The following is a 17,229-nucleotide window of genomic DNA, read 5'->3' on the forward strand; positions in this document are numbered from 1 at the left end:
ATTTTGCAATATCTCGTTGTAATGCTCTGTGAGCTTGACCACTAAGGTCTCCTAGATTTTCCTTTTCTTTGTAAGGATCTCCTTCAAGAATTTGGCATAAGCAGGCATTTGTGAGAGCACTTCTGTGAATGGTAAGTTTGCATGAACCTGTTTCAGCACATCTAAAAATCTCTCAAATTTTTTGTCCAGCTGTTCTCTATATAGCTTTTGAGGTAAAGGTAAAGCACGCATATGCTCGCTCTCATCAGGTTCCTCCGTTCTTGATTTTTCTTTCTTCTTCTTCCTCTCAGTTTTCATTGGGCCTTTCTTCTTTTTATCAACATCATTCTTCAATTTCTCCCCACTTTCTTTTTCAAGTCTCACCTATATTTGGATCGGGGTGGGATCTTTCAACACTTCCCCACATCTCAGAGTTACAACATTCACTGTTTCTTTGGAATTCTTTTCATTGTCAGCGGGGAGAGTGCCTGGAACCCTCTCAGATAATATTGTTGCAATTTGTCCCACTTGTCTCTCTAAGTTTCGCAAACCAGTGCCCAATTCTTTGATAGCTGCTCCATAAGCGTCCAACCTCTCATCTGTCTTGATAATGAAAGCCTTTATTAGATCCTCTAGACCAGGCTGAATGGGCTGTTGAGGCTGAAATTGCTGCCTCTGCTGATTTTGGTATGCTCGAGCTCCTTATCCCTGTGGTCTAGAGTTATTTTACTTCCAAGCATTCACAGTACCTCCAGGTAAACTCCATGAAAAATCAGGGTGCCTCTGACCTATTGCATTGAAATTGTAGTTTCCCACAACATTTACTTCCTCAGTTGAGGCTTGACATTCATGAGTAGGGTGTCTTTTTCCACATATATCACAAGCAGCGTGAGGATCACTTTGTATCGAGGCTAAGGTCAACTTCCTTATCTCTTTGGCCATAGCATCAAGTTGTACCTGCACGAAAGTGTTAGCATCAACCAGGTGAACACTAGTTGATCTTCTTCTTTCCGCACTCTCACAGGGCCATTGATTAGCATCTTCAGATAACTCATCCAGAATTGTAATTATCTCCTCAGGAGTCTTCTTTATAAATGGGCCTCCAGCTGCATTGCTCAATGTTCTACATGAGGTCGGTGTCAATCCATCCCAAAAGTCCTGGAGCTGCATCCAAAGTTCAATTCCACTATGTTGACACTTTCTAACAATCTCCTTAAACCTCTCCCATGCTTCAAAAATAGTTTCACTATCTTTCTGGCAGAAGTTATGGATTTCTATTCTAAACATTCCTGTTTTAGCTGAGGAGAAATATTTATCAAGAAATTTTGTGGTCATCTCCTCCCATGTTCTAATCGAAGCCGTGGGCAAGCTTCGAAGCCACTGCTTTGCATCATCTTTAAACGAAAGGGGGGATGACATTAGATACAATGCATCTTGTGACACACCATTGTATTGAAAGGTGTTCATAATCTCCTCGAATTCCATTAGATGTGTGTTTGGATCTTCGTTTGGCTTCCCTCTGAACACCCAACAATTCGGAAGAGTTTGAAGCAACCCTTGCTTCAATTCGAAATTGTTAGCTACAATTGGAGGTGATCTCACACTTGATAATCCTTGATTGTAGACCGGTCTAGCATAATCGCCAAGTGGTCTCCCAGGCCTGGGAGTTATATTTCCGAACTAGTCTACACCCAAAGGTCTATTTTGAGCCATTCTACGACCCATCTCTTCTTTGTAGTTAATTTGTGCATCTCTAACAGCTGCTTCTTCAGTATCCCTTGCAGCTTGTTCTCATCGTTGGGCTTCTTTTCTCGTAGCCAAATCCATATTATCCTTACCGTTTCCAGTCATATCTTCTTTGGTTGAGGATTGCCCAAGCATTTCTAACGTCTCGGTGAGATTTCTTTCCTTCCTCAACTGTTGTAGTTATTTTTCAATTTCTGGCTCGTATAGTAGCACTTTCTTCGCAGAAGCTCGAGTCATGCGCCACTCTAAACCTATCACCTGCGCACAGTCAAAGAACACCAAACGTAAAAACAGAAAGATAAAATAAAATAAAAAGAAAAATTCCTAAATTAGCAGTACAAACTATTTCAAACAATATTGATTGCCAATCCCCGGTAACGATGCCAAAATTTGACGAGCTCAAAAAACACACTTAAATTATGCTCGCTAATCAAATATAGTATAGTATAATATTGTATCCACAAGGATTGGATTTAAACAATATTCTCATAGTTTCTAGCTTGATTGCTATCCAAGATGATCAACAATGGATATTTATATGATTTCTAACTAAAATTAACTAAGAGTATAAAGCTATTGACTAATGACAATCGAAACAAGGAATAAGCAAACAAAGATATCAGTGGGAGAATATAGGGTTTTGATAGGATAGATGCAAGACAATTGGTTGGGATCTAACTCTAGATAATTCACTTCTAATGTTCAAGTGAGTCTCTTGAATTCACTCAATTGTTAGTTCAAACGTTCAGCAAAAACTCCTCTCTCGATTAAGTTTTAACCTCCCAAGATGAACCAATTTAAGCATGTGAAGATATGCAAGAATGCGTAGTGGATTGGTCTTTAGGAGAACCCCTCTGGATTATCCTCCTAACTAGGTTTAATTAATGATTCAACTAGCCTCCTTCGATTACTAAAAAGAATTACTAAACTCAACCAACAATATAATGCAAAGATATCACCAGTTATGTCTCTCTCGATTACATGAACAAGTGAATATAGATGCAACAGTTAAATTATACAAAATCGCTTCAATATATAAAACTAGAGTTATAATCCACAAACAATCATCAATACACCAAATCCATCAAACCCTAAAGAGAACTACTCCATAGATATGGAGAATTCATCAAAAATATAACTAAAGTATAGAAAAACATAAATTCGATCCAAACTCGGGTCTTGAGTGAGGATGGAATGATGAAATCCTTGTGCTTTTGCTCCTCCAACTCCTCTTTAGCTTCCTTAGGTCTAAAGTATGTCAAAAGTCCAGAAAATAATGTTTCCATGTATTTATACCAAGTAGGGTCGGGCCTAGAAGAAATCACCCTTTCCTAATCGAAATAAGAAAACTTGCAAACTTATTGATTTTCATGCGTCGCACTGTGCATCGCCCAGTGCGTAGCATTAGTGCTTTTTCTTTTCAGACCTTAGAAGCCTATCTGCTGTGTCGCACATTGCGTCGCACTAGTGCATTTCTTTAGTTGTTGCTTCTTCCTTGATTTTTGATGTCCAGAAGTGATCCTCGACCCCCGAACACGATCCCAGCTTAATCCTTTGGGCTTTTACTCAGACTTCAAAGCTTCAAATAGCTCGAATTAGTTCCACAATATTTATATACCTCAGAATCACTCCTACAAGGCATAAAACACACAATAAGTGCAAAATACTAGAAATTAAAGCTCAACACACGTAAAGCAGTGAATTAGAGTGCAATAAGCGACTAAAACACAAAATTATAGCCTTCCATCAACCTCCAAATCCAAATCCGGACATACGCCTAAGTCAAAAATCACCATATAAAGCTATTTGAACCATTACCAATCCGAGGTCATCTACTCATAAGCCAAACTTTGGTCAACTCTTACAACTTGTTCTTCTAAGAATGTAACTAAGTGTTCAAACCATTCTCAAACTGTCACAGCCCAAAATACACTAGTCGTGATGACACCTAACCCAACCCGCTAGGTAAGCCAACTAACAGTCAACACAATATAAATGGGAATAATAAGGCCTCGATAAATGAAATAATTGAAACTCTATTCAATAATCCAAGGACTGGTAGTACAAGTCATTAGCCACTAAGACTTGGATTTACAAAACTGATATTAAATAAATACAACATCTATTTGGAATGTACATAAACAGGATTCAAATCTAAAGCTACCAAGGGTAAGTGATAGCTATATCCAAAACACAGGTACGTCGTTAGTGCCAACTCCCGTCATCCAAAGCACCTCAGCTCATAGAACTGCACGCAAGGTGCAGAAGTGTAGAATGAGTACAACCAACTCCATGTACTCAATAAATATCATAACTGACCCTTGTGAGGTAATAAAAGCAAGAATTATAGATGATACTCTCTATCACCTATACAGTTCATAATTCCAGCACGTACATAACAGAAAATACAATCAAATCATAAATCACAGATAAAACCACATTGGTGCTCTTAGTTTTCTCAACAGATTATGCTCAGTCAACAATCCAACATATATGGAAGATATGCAAATAAATCATGTAACAACCAAGGAAATTGCAAGTAAAGATGAAATTGAATAACCAAATATCAATCTATTGCAGCGCGCAATCCAAGCCAAATAGAATTCACATCATGGCTCCCAGGCCCACATTAGAATCTGAGTAACAGAACCAAATCAATAATCAACTCTCCCATAGCTCACATCAACCAGAAATCTGTCAGTTTCTCACAATATGTGTGTACGCCATCAAGAGAGAAACATGAGAGGGTGACCCTAGGGATCCATGTCCACACACTGGACGGACAACTTACGTGTTGCACGGACAACTCATGTTCTAATAATAGAAACCGCACGGACAACTCATGTGCCAATAATATCAATATCTGAATCTGCACAGACAACTCATGTGCCAATAATATCAACCGCACGGATAACTCATATGCCGATAATCACAATCTGCCCGGCATAGTCACGGGCTCAATATCACAATCTGACCGGCTTGGTCACATGCATAACAACATAATCTGCCCGACGTAGTCACAAGTATAATAACATAACCCGCCCAGTGTGGTCACAGACATAACAACACAATGCGTTTGTTGCGGTCACAGGCATCCAGTCCAAATCATATCACACAAAAGCAAATATACAAGAATACATGTATATGATCATGAATATTAGATTTCATGCTCCTTGAGTGGTATAAATGACATACTAAGATGTATGCATGTGCAAAGTATGGTATCATAGCTCAAATCGACAATTTCATCATGAAAATAGCAATTATCAAGTTCATTCAGGGGATTAGCCTCTATGTAACCTCAAACATGGATCAAATTGTTCACAACAGGGTTACAAATATAAGAAACATCACAACATAAAGTTTAACAATCAATTTAAGGCATGTCATAGTCTAAGTACTACCCCGAGCATGGATAAATACCCCGTTCTCGCGCATGGACTCTAACCCCACACATATGCGCACTCATAGCACGCAGCTATCACAAATAACTCAGGCAACTAGTGCCTCATCCAAGTTTAGGTAAGATACTTACCTCAAGCGAGATAATTCAAATGCTGAGCAAGCCAAACAATACTCCAGAAATGCCATCCCATAATAATCAACCTCCGAATGGCTCGAAACTAGCCAAAAGCAACTCAAAAACATCTAATAATGCCTTAGGAACCAAACCAAAGCAATAAAGTTCGAATCTTTAATCAAAAACTCAAAGTCAATCAAAAGGTCAACCTGGACCCGCACCTTGGAACCCGATAAAACTTACAAATTCTGATAACCCATTCGAATACGAGTCCAAACATACTAATTTCATCCAATTGCGACTCTTAATCGATGTTCAAACCCCAATTATTATCTTTAGAAAAGTTTTTGATAAAAACCCATAACTCTCCAATTAAAACATGGATTATTTCAAAAATGAACTAGTGTAATCATGTTAAAATACAAATATTGAGTGTAGATACTGATCCCCATGAAAATATGAGAAGAGCGCCGCAAAAATCACCTCAATCGGAACTCTAGAACTCAAGATATGCTCAAAATACCAAATGACCGCAGTCTGATTTGTTTATGCAAAAGGATTTTCGCTTTTGCGCCCAAAAATCCGCACCTGCGGTCATTTTCGCTTTTGCGGACCACTTTTCGTACCTACGGGGTTGCAGATGCGGACCCCACTTCCATCTGCGAAGCACCAGCCACAACTAACTTCTCCGACACTAAAATGGGTATAACTCCCTCATACGATATCCAAATTCGATAATTCCTTTCGCAATGGCTCCGTAATTACGATACGGATCTAATGCTTCAATCAAAAAAGAATACGGAGATAATTTACTTAATGCGGTATCATTTATTCTGGAAGAAACGACGTTGAAACTTAAAAAAACGAGCGCAACACAAATCAAACCTATCTGAAACTCACCCGAGCCCCTCGGGACCCCGTCTGAACATACCGATAAGTCCAAAAACATAATACGGGCCTAATCGAGGCCTAAAATCCCTCATAATAGCATCAAACCACTAATCGCACTTAAAATCAAACTTAATAAACTTTTGAACTTTCAACTTCCAAAACCCGTGTCGAACCATATCAAATCAACTCGGAATGACCTCAAATTTTGCACACAAGTTCCAAATGACATAACGAACCTATTCCAACTCCCGGAACCACAATCCGAACCCGATAAAATCGAATTCAACTCCCAGTCAAACCTATGAACTTTACAAACCCCATCATGACAGAGGTTAGTTTGGGTCGTGTCACCATTACTTGGCACCTGCAAACATCGCCCACCTCAAGCCTTCTTCGCAGGTGCGACTAAGAATCCGCTTCTGCGACTACCGCACATGCGCAAAACCAATTACAGATGTGCAACACCAGAACCAGCAAAAACCAACAATCACACATGAAGGAGAAATGGTCTGAAACTCACCCGAGCCCCTCGGGACTCTGTTCGATCATACCAACAAATCCTAAAACATAATACGAACCTACTCGAGGCCTCAAATCATACCAAATGATATCAAAACAATGAATGGCACCTCAATTCAAGCCTAATGAACTAATGAACTTTCAACTTCCAAAACTCATGCTGAACCATATCAAATCAACTCGGAATGACATCAACTTTTGCACACAAGTTCTGAATGACATAACGAACTTATTCCAACTCCCAAAACAACAATTCGAATCGGATAGCCTCGAAGTCAACTCCCGATCAAACCTATAAATTTTCCAAACCTTCACATTGCTAACTTTTGCCAATTAGCGGCAAAACCTTCCAGAAATATCCAAATGCAAATCCGGACATACGCCCAAGTCCAAAATCACCATCCGGACCCAACGGAACAATCAGAACTATGATTCGAGGTCAAATATAAAAAAGTAAAACTTGGTCAACTCTTCCAACTTAAAGCTTTTAAAATGAGAATCATTCTTCCAAATCAATCTCGAACCACTCGAAAGCCAAAACCGACAATTCACACAAGTCATAATACACCATATAAAGATACTCACGACCTCAAACCAGCAAACGAAGATGCTCAAAATGATCGATCAGATCGTTATATTCTCCCCCACTTAAAAATACATTCGTCCTCGAACGTGCCAAGAGTCATTCCAAATCCATCAAATTACCATAAAACCTCAGCATACACATAACCATGGGTGATCCCACATCACCCCAATCCATATAATCCTGACAACACAGCCTAACTGAAGATCGTTACTTCAACCTTAGATCATAAACTTTTAGAACACATATCCCCAATATCCAGAACTCATTATAAGACCTGATTCTTGTATCTATACATTGTATAAGTATGAATAAGTTGTAGCTACCCATAACCATATTCAAAGACATAACCGCGTGACATACCACATAACCCAAATGCTCATAGCAATAACTTCCTACCACAATAGCTACTCAATAACAAACACGGTATCGGTAACAAACCTCATATCAACTAATACCTTGTTCTGAACCTTTGTAAACTGCCAATGATGAAAGAAACATGCATATACTCATAACCACTCGTCAGACCAATAAATTGTGGAGCTCTTTCACTCGACAAGAACTATAGCCAAATTCTAAGATGACTAGTGTCGTTATCCTTCCCAACATACCTTAATCAAATCTAATATCGCTTATTCTAGTCAAATAACCTCACCTCACCTAGTACAAGCTGCTCGGCCAACATGCCATACCAGCACCACCTCAAGCCACACACATCGTGCAATCCGGGCACCAAACAAGCAAAAACTCGAATGTACCCAATGATGGAAAGAGAATCAAATAAGAGCACCTACCTGCAAGCTCAACAGATATCACCATAAAGTACAATGCCATCAATCCATCACACAAGGAGTAACCAAAATACATGAAATAAACACAAAAGCTTATATCCCAACATAACGCTGTTTGTGATGTGTGACCCAATCCAAACACCGGTCCCTATGGGATATCTCGAGCCATGATGCTCATAATCCACAGTCATATGCATATCAACAACAAACACGCGAAGTGCATGAACCATGGAAAAAAATAGATATCACTATATACGACAAACAGGAAGACCATAACCAAGGCGCAATCGACCATTCGATACCCCAGGAGCCATCTCGCTCGAATTTCGCCACAACCCCAAACAAAACCGCATCGGGTGTGCAAATAACCAACATATCACAACCCATTATAGCATAGAAGAGTAACACATGGAACGCATCAGAACACGAATACGATCAACTCCAACCGATGACACCACCCTCAATAATTGTTGTGCTGAGTAAACAAATTCGACTCGATGTAGAATACACATTCTCATTAGGCCTACCCGTGGCCTCCAAATAAATTACTATGCTCCCTAAATAGGTAGATAACTTCAGAAAATTCCATAATAACCTATCCATATTCTCTTTCTTCCTCCGTTCATACGTATTTCATACATTCTAGATATGGAGTTGGGTAAGATTTCATGTGATTCGGTAAACAAAATATAAATGCCATCATTGCTAGACATTTATCTAATCTATCTAATTAGATGAAGAATGAACCAATAGTGGTATTTTTTGATAAATAGAAAATTAAAAATGCTCGGGGATAGAAATGAGGGAATATCTATAATATCTGGATATAATCAGATACAATTTGAAGGATTTTGTAGGTTCATTAATCAAGGTTTGATGGAAGAACTTTATAAGTTTCCAAAAATTGAAGATACAGATCAAGAAATTGAATTTTAATTATTTGTGGAAAAATATCAATTGGTCGAACCCTTGATAAAGGAAAGAGATGATGTGTATGAATCACTCACATATTCTTCTGAATTATATGTATCCGCGATATTAATTTGGAAAAATAGCATGGATATGCAAGAATAAATATTTTTTATTGGAAACATTACTCTACTGAATTCCCTGGAAACTTCGATAGTCAATGGAATATATAGAATTTTGATCAATCAAATATTGCAATGTCCGGGTATTTATTATCCATAAGAATTGGACCATAACGGAATTTCGGTCTATACCCACTACTAGAAATACAGACTTTTCCCACGAAAGAATCGGTGGGAAATCTGTGTGAAATTTCAATATTCTTACCACATTCCCAGGGGAGACGCTCGGTGGGAAAATGGCTGGTGGGAAAATAATTTCCCACGACATTCGTGGGTAATTCCCAGGGAGTTTTCCACTGAGGGTTTGGTGGGGTCACCTAGTGTAATTTCTCACGAACGCCGTGAGAAAAGTAAGAAAATAAAATAATTTAATTTTCTTAAGTTTCCCACCGAATCCGTAGGAAGTATTAAAAATAATTTAGATATTTTATTTTATTTTACCCATGGAAGAAGTGGAAAATATTCATAACCTGGAAATAAACATATGAGCATTCCTACGAAAATCAGTGGGAAATATTGAAATTTTGGAAAAAAAAATGCACAAAATTCCCACGGAGTCAGTGGGAAATCCGTGGGAAATCTGAAATATATTTTCATGGCCAAATCTGTTTTTAGAACTACACCACCTGCCAAACAGAAAGTACAACCAACAATACAAGACTAAATACAATTAAGCATTCAAATACCAAATTCAACATGCAATCCAATTCATTTCATAAACAAAAACTAATCAATCCATTTCATAATTAATCCAACTAATCCAAAAGTAGAACAAAAAACTCAAAAAATCCAACATTCAATATTCAACATCCAAGTACCATCCAAGATAAGCTAATAAAAGAAACTACTCCTTAGTTATCATCAGATGCTGGAGAACGGGGCACAGGAAATGCACCAGATGCTAAGAGGGAGTTTATCCGAGACTTGAGACTTTTAACATCACTAGTGACAAGTCTTAATGCATCGTCCTTTTTCCTAAGTAATCTTCGCTACTTTCCTATTCAATTCCTCAAAATCATCCAAATCAACCGAGCAATGTGAGGAAGAATAAGAACCAGATAATCCAGAAGTACGACGACCGAGACTAAACTCTGATCCAAGGCCGTAGACTCTCCCTTTATAAATGCCACCAGCTGCCTTAATCCACATGTCCATGATCTCCTCTTGGGATGGTTGGATTGGCCTACCTTGATCATCAATCGGCTGACTTTGAATAAACTCCTCCGAGCTTCATTTGAAAGTATCCTATAAAATAATTACAATTATTATAAAAGTAAACTTTATTAAAGAAAATTTATTCAAGTATCTTTACTTCTCAAACTTTAAAGTGAAACATACGGAAAGATAATGTATAGACAATGTATCAGTACTTCTAATGGAAAAAAATTACTACACTATCTCTTTTGTAAAAATCAATACCCATAAGCTACTAGTTACTAGTTTTCCAGTACTTTTAATGGGGAAACAATAAGATGAATTCCAGCATTTATATTTCAGTTTGTTTATATTTCTTGACTATGACCTATCTTTGGTAGTGAAATAGCGCACTTCTAGTGCTCTGTCTATTATTGACGTACTTGTATTCCAAGTTCAGTCTCAATTGTCATAACTAAGTGTGTTTCTCCAATAGATATATGCCACAATAGCCGAAGCTAGTGCTAGCTTGAACAAGATTCTTACTTTACCTTTCAAAAAGCTTAGTCCTCGCTACGTACTAGGCTAAAAAAAAAAGATATTGCTCAACTGGAAATATTATCAATAATATAGACTGGTCTAGCAATAACTACAGAGGGAATCAGTTGAATATTCATAACCAGCTTTGTCCCACATAAGAAACCACATAACAACCGTCTTGAAGAAAGCAGAAAAAGTTTAAGTAAAGGATTCAGCTTGCAACAAATCAACTTAAGTTCACATGTTCCCAATATTAAGAATCTCATTAATTACTTTAAAATACAAATAAGACAAAGAGCACTAAGTAAAAAATTGGACCAGATACTGCTTTTGCCAAGGGGAGGACCACATAATCATAAGTTGCACATATTGAAGGGAATATTGCATTTTGAAAAGCTCATTAATAAGATACCAACAAATAAGCTAGTTTAAAATAAAGCTCATTAATCTTACATGGGTTGTCTCAGCGCGCGGCTCGACCCAAGTCGTTTTTGTTCCATCCTTCAATTTCTTCATGTAGGTTTCCTCAAATACCTCATCATGAATAACTAGTTTTCCTTTAGCCTTTTCCTGAAAAATAAATAATATCTTAAAAAATGGTAACTAAAGTAGTTATAAATCAAGAAAAATATAATAAAGATATTACCAATCTTCTTCTATGAGCCGCCATACTAATTTAACCGTCCGTGTGCACTGAGCCACCCTTGTCGGACAAACAGTCTGCCCTTCCCTGGGCGCTCTTTTTCTTAAATTCCGGAGAGTTCTAATGCCCAATAAGTTTAACCCATATATCATCAAGAATCTAACCTGGCCTCTGTTTACTCTCTCGAGCAGTCCGAAACATATCACACAACCTATCAGAATATTTCTTAAAAAAAATGGCTCGTACCTTAGCCTCAGAATCGCGTGACCATGCACACTTCATCTGCAAATAAAATATGTTAGAATAAATAAAAAGAGTTGAAAACTAAAGTAAAATATTAATTTTACCCTAAATTCAGTAAACATTTTGTCCGTAACGTTAGTTGGAACTTCTAACCAGAACCTCCATGGTGCGTGATAAAACAAACACATCGATTCAACCACGGCTTTCGTAGCCTGATGAGGATAAAAACTGCATTGAATTTAAAATACGTTAGAAACTATATTTACAAATTAATTAGGAATTAAAAAAGATGAATATTTACCCTGCTCCATCGGACACAATAATCAACCTCCGAAGATCATCATATTTTCCAACATTTGGAGGATTCTGCCTTCATGTAGAAGTCTGTGTAGGAGGCTGTGCAGCTGTATCACTATTGGTGTATGGGGATGTCGAATTACTATCGACTCCAATATGTAACCTAGAAATGCTGGGAGATGAAGACGGAGTGAATTCAGACGAAAGCATAGAAGAGTGGCTAGCAGGCTGACTAAATAATGAAAGCATGCTAGAGGAAGATGATGAAGGAATGACCGGAGAAGATGATGATGGCAGGACAGGGTAAGATGATGAGGGTATGCCATGCGAAAATGGAGTGGATTTAGACGAAGGCATGGAAGAGTACCTAGCAAGATGACTAAATGTTGAGGGCATGCCAGAGAAAGATAATGAAGGAATGCTAGAGGAAGATAATGAAGGAATTACCGGAGAAGATGATGATGACATGACTGGGTAAGATGATAATAAGGGCATGCCAGGCCAAATTCCAAGTATGTGCTGGGAAGATGTAGGATTAAAGAAGGGGTAGATGAGGGAGCATTATACCCTAGGTAAGGTATAGAGTATAAGGGAGGTGAAAATAATAACGGGCATGTAGGTGGAGGCACATGCGAACTAGAAGGTACGTGTGGGGGAGAGGTAGTGATACCTAAGTTACCAAAAATTTTTGTTTTCTTCCTTTTTTTACCCTTCTCTAGTGCAGTACCCTCTGGACGATCATTACCTCGAGGAGCCATCTAAACAATATAAGCATAAGAAAAAATATGTTAATATGTTTAGCAACAAATTTAAATGCATAACATACAAGTTAGTAAGAAGAACAAACATGTCAATTCTAATCGCTTAGTTCATTTCATCAGAAATTTCATCCTCCTCGCTTGTTTCATTTTCATCATCATATTCTTCCTCCTCAGTTAGTTCATTTTCATCAGCGGAATCTTCCTCTTCATTAGCCATAGATGTTCCAACCTCATGTTGAACTGAAGGATCAACTTCTTCGTGCATGCCTTGAATATGCAGTTCACCTGCTAATTCATCATCCACAATTAGCTGAACACTTGATATATCATTCTGGTATGCTATATCTAGTGCATTCTCAACTTCTATTCTACCAACCGGCTTAGTTTTTATAACCACCCACTATTCAGTCTTATTTTTACACGACGACAGATAAGGAGCGTAATACACTTAAGTTAAAAAATGAATAATTTATTTTATTGAAGCTAGTTTAAAATTAAAGTTGAATATACATCTTAGATAACTCACATTTCTTTTTTCGTTTTATTAAGTTAAGAAAAGTTATGGTTGTAAATCAATTTTTTGTGAATGAACAATTCTTTTTAATAGAAGTGTTTTCAACAAGTCCTTGAAATCCGTTTTAGAAATACCAAGTCAAATCAAGACTCTAAATTCCAAGTCACAAAAGCATAGCACAAGTCACAACATATGTAAAAAATTCCAGGTTTTAACAAAAGTACAAACTTCTCGCAAAAACTTGTACCCCAAAGAAAATCAACAAAATTCCTATTCTATAATCTACATTGCTTAAGTTTTCAATGAAATGCTTAGTACAAATATTTAGCCTACACAAAAATAATTTTCAGTATATGGGTACGAAGTAAAAACAACCTAATCACGAAAAATAGAGAAACTTACTGAAACAGAAACGACGAGAAAGGAAGAATGCTAACTCTGTTTATTGAAATACCTCTTTTTATATAAGCAAGTTCTTTTCTACTCCACCAAAAGCTCTCCTATTACTCTCATTCCAAACAACCCACATGAGTGCTGGTGTGGGGCAACTAATTAGTAGACTTATACTTGCAGGATAGACGAATTACTAAATTGAGTTTGGACATTAAATTAAATCCACACTCATTCCCAACCACCACATCTCAATTCAATGCATATAAAATTAGCATCCAACAGCTGACCAAAAATAATGCATCCAATTTTATTTCGGACAAGGCATACAACTCCGAAAATCATCAATAAAGTGAAATTATATTAATTAGTTGGAAATATAAGGCTCTTTGGCTGGAGCTTCGTAAGAGCATTCCCCTTCGTGTACAACCAAATTTAGCATATTGAAATTCTCAACTGATGTATTCAGTATCTTATATTACTGGTGACGCCGGAGAAAGCTATCCTATTTCCTTAACTTACGGACAAATAGTAGTACTCTCTCAAGACTCAATTTGTTTGGTATAGATTGAGGGGACACAGGTTTAAAAGAAAAAGAGAGAGAAAGAGAGATTAACTTACCTACTCGTCAGAGTGAATGGATTCCCGAAATCGCAAGCTTGCTGGGCGAAATTGCTGTTTAAGTTTAAAGAGAAGAGAACAAAGAATTTTCTGAATGAGAGAAGCGGATGTGACCTAATTAGAATGTGGGAAATCCTTCTTATCAAAATATAAAAAATATATTAATATTTACTTTCCAATAGAATTTGTGGGAGTATTAAAAATATTCAATATACTTTATTTAGTTTGCCATTGTTTTCCCTAGGAACTTCTTTTTAATTTTATTTCCAATTATTTTCCCACTGAAATAAGTGGGAAACGAATTTTGCGGTTTTACGCGCTAAACAGTTCCCATCGAGAACTATTGAAATTTTAGTAAAATTTTTGTGTCCTCACTTTCCCACCGGTTTTGTCAAATTTTTGGTGGGAATTACCATTGATATATTTTCGTGGGAAATTTACATTATTCTAGTAGTGACCAGCACCATAATATCATACTGGGGAGGAAGATCAGAATTAAAAATTGATAGAAAAGTAAGGATATGGGTTCGTGTAAGTAGGAAATAAAAAATATCTATTCTAGTTCTATCATCAGCTATGGGTTTGAATCTAAGAGAAATTCTAGAGAATGTTTGCTATCCTGAAATTTTTTTGTCTTTTCTGAGTGATAAGGAGAGAAAAAAGATTGGGTCAAAAGAAAATGCCATTTTGGAGTTGTATTAACAATTTTCTTGTGTAGGTGGCGATTCGGTATTTTTTGAATCCTTATGTAAGGAATTACAAAAGAAATCATTTCAATAAAGATGTGAATTAGGAAGGATTGGTCGACAAAATATGAACCGAAGACTGAACTTTGATATACCCCAGAACAATACATTTTTTTACCACGAGAAATATTGGCAGTTGTCGATCATTTGATTGGGCTGAAATTTAGAATGGGTGCACTTGACGATATGAATCATTTGAAAAATAAATGTATTCGTTTTGTAGAAGACCTTTTACAAGATCAATTCGGAGTGGCTGTAGTTAGGGGGACTATATGTGGAGCAATTCGGCATAAATTGATACTGACACCTCAGAATTTGGTAACCTCAACTCAATTAACAACTACTTATGAATCCTTTTTCGGTTTACACCCATTATCTCAAGTTTTGGATCGAACTAATCCATTGACACAAATAGTTCATGGGAGAAAATTAAGTTATTTTGGCCCTGGAGGACTGACAGGGCGCACTGCTAGTTTTCGGATACGAGATATCTATCCTAGTCACTATGGACGTATTTGCCCAATTGACACATCTGAAGGAATCAATGTTGGACTTATTGGATCCTTAGCAATTCATACGAGGATTAGTCATTGGGGATCTCTAGAAAGCCCTTTTTATGAAATTTCTGAGAGGTCTAACGAGGTACGGGTGCTTTATTTATCACCAGGTAGAGATGAATACTATATGGTAGCGGCGGAAAATTCTTTAGCCTTAAATCGGGATATTCAGGAAGAACGGGTTGTTCCAGCTCGATACCGTCAAGAATTCTTGACTATTGCATGGGAACAGGTTCATCTTCGAAGTATTTTTCCTTTTCAATATTTTTCTATTGGAGTTTCTCTCATTCCTTTTATCGAACATAATGATGCAAAACGAGCTTTAATGAGTTCTAATATGCAACGTCAAGCAGTTCCTCTTTCTCGCTCCGAGAAATGCATTGTTGGAACTGGGTTGGAATGACAAGCAGCTCTAGATTCAGGGGCTCTTTCTGTAGCCGAACGCGAGGGAATGGTCATTTATACCAATACTGACAAGATTCTTTTAGCATGTAATGGAGATATTCTAAGCATTCCATTAGTTATATATCAACGTTCCAATAAAAATACTTGTATGCATCAAAAACTCTAGGTTCATCGGGGTAAATGCATTAAAAGGGGACAAAGTTTAGCGGATGTACATACAATTAGCTGTCAAATATTAACATACCTTCACCGTTTGCAACCAAGGAACAATCTGCCTCCGAGAACCCTTCTAGTATTAAAACGCCTAGAATACAAGAATCTCCATATCCAATCCCAACTCCACCACTCAAATGACTGACACATTTCTCATACATGATCATCCCACAAGAAACACTTCCATAATTCTTTCGTGCCACGTAGAAAAATCTGAACGTCAACAGTCGATCAATCAGGTGATTACCATAATACTGGTCAGGCATCTGCAAGTCGAAGTATAGTTCGCCTATGTGCACCCTTCTCAGGTGGTATCAAATAATTCTAGCATTCTTCTAAACATCTAAATCGTCCCTGCTATCTAGAACTCGTGACCTTGTAAAAAATCATAACACGCAACATGTTCCTTATACAGGTAGCAGACATCCAGCTCAAGTCGTGGTCAATACTATCAAGAACTCTTCAAAACCCATCCTCACATAACCAAGCCATCAGAACTGAATATCCCCAACTCAACCAAGTCACGCAAGCCGTCAAATCCAAGAGTATTGCCACAAAACACTGGCAATGCATTGTAACACCAAAGAAACCAATTACCTTTATCACCAAGCTGACACATTTCTTCAAATCCTCCTCAACTTGCTTTCAAGTTAACATTTCTCATTGCATGTATACTACAATACTAAAACAAAGCTCACCGCAAGAGATCCTAGCACGAACCACATCGTCCTAAAGCCCACAAACCATTGTATTTCCTCTTAAGCACCCAATAATGCTGCAACTGAGATACCCACTCTGAAGAGACATTCTGTGAATCTGAATTTGTTTCTCTAACCTCTCTGATACTGAAATATAGAATTAATAATGATACATAAATACCGCAAGTCTCAGCACTATCCCATGTATATTTCAGATCTTAGCCATATACAATTCCGGGGAACCTTCCAATACCACATATATACCTCAGACCAAAACTAATATAACACATGACCATGCAATCTGATTGTCGATAGTAGACTCCCTCACTTGGCGCGAAGCCATAGGA

At 37.5% G+C, this 17,229-nt stretch overlaps 1 long non-coding RNA gene, 1 other non-coding gene and 1 pseudogene across 4 annotated transcripts; 2 read left to right on the top strand and 1 right to left on the bottom strand.

The window, feature by feature from the left end:
- The first annotated feature begins 1,159 nt into the window (after positions 1-1,159).
- Positions 1,160-1,266, top strand: LOC142168618 (small nucleolar RNA R71). Its single transcript, XR_012698456.1, has one exon. It is a non-coding gene; the product is annotated as a small nucleolar RNA R71 (small nucleolar RNA).
- Positions 1,267-8,812: 7,546 nt separating this feature from the next.
- The window catches only part of LOC142168110 (DNA-directed RNA polymerase subunit beta-like), a 72,109-nt pseudogene continuing 63,692 nt past the window's right edge, over positions 8,813-17,229 (top strand).
- On the bottom strand, positions 9,832-14,392 carry LOC142167835 (uncharacterized). 3 transcript variants are annotated; one of them, XR_012698002.1, is made up of 7 exons: positions 14,264-14,392; positions 12,825-13,023; positions 12,648-12,735; positions 11,982-12,149; positions 11,785-11,908; positions 11,248-11,719; positions 9,832-10,365 (listed from the first exon to the last, which is right to left on the bottom strand). It is a non-coding gene; the product is annotated as an uncharacterized LOC142167835 (long non-coding RNA). The 3 variants fall into 3 exon arrangements; XR_012698001.1 differs by having other exon boundaries at positions 11,248-11,364; positions 11,441-11,719; positions 11,982-12,735; XR_012698000.1 differs by having other exon boundaries at positions 11,982-12,735.

This window comes from Nicotiana tabacum, chromosome 13 (assembly GCF_000715075.1).
Source record: "Nicotiana tabacum cultivar K326 chromosome 13, ASM71507v2, whole genome shotgun sequence".
Classification (NCBI taxonomy): Eukaryota; Viridiplantae; Streptophyta; class Magnoliopsida; order Solanales; family Solanaceae; genus Nicotiana; species Nicotiana tabacum.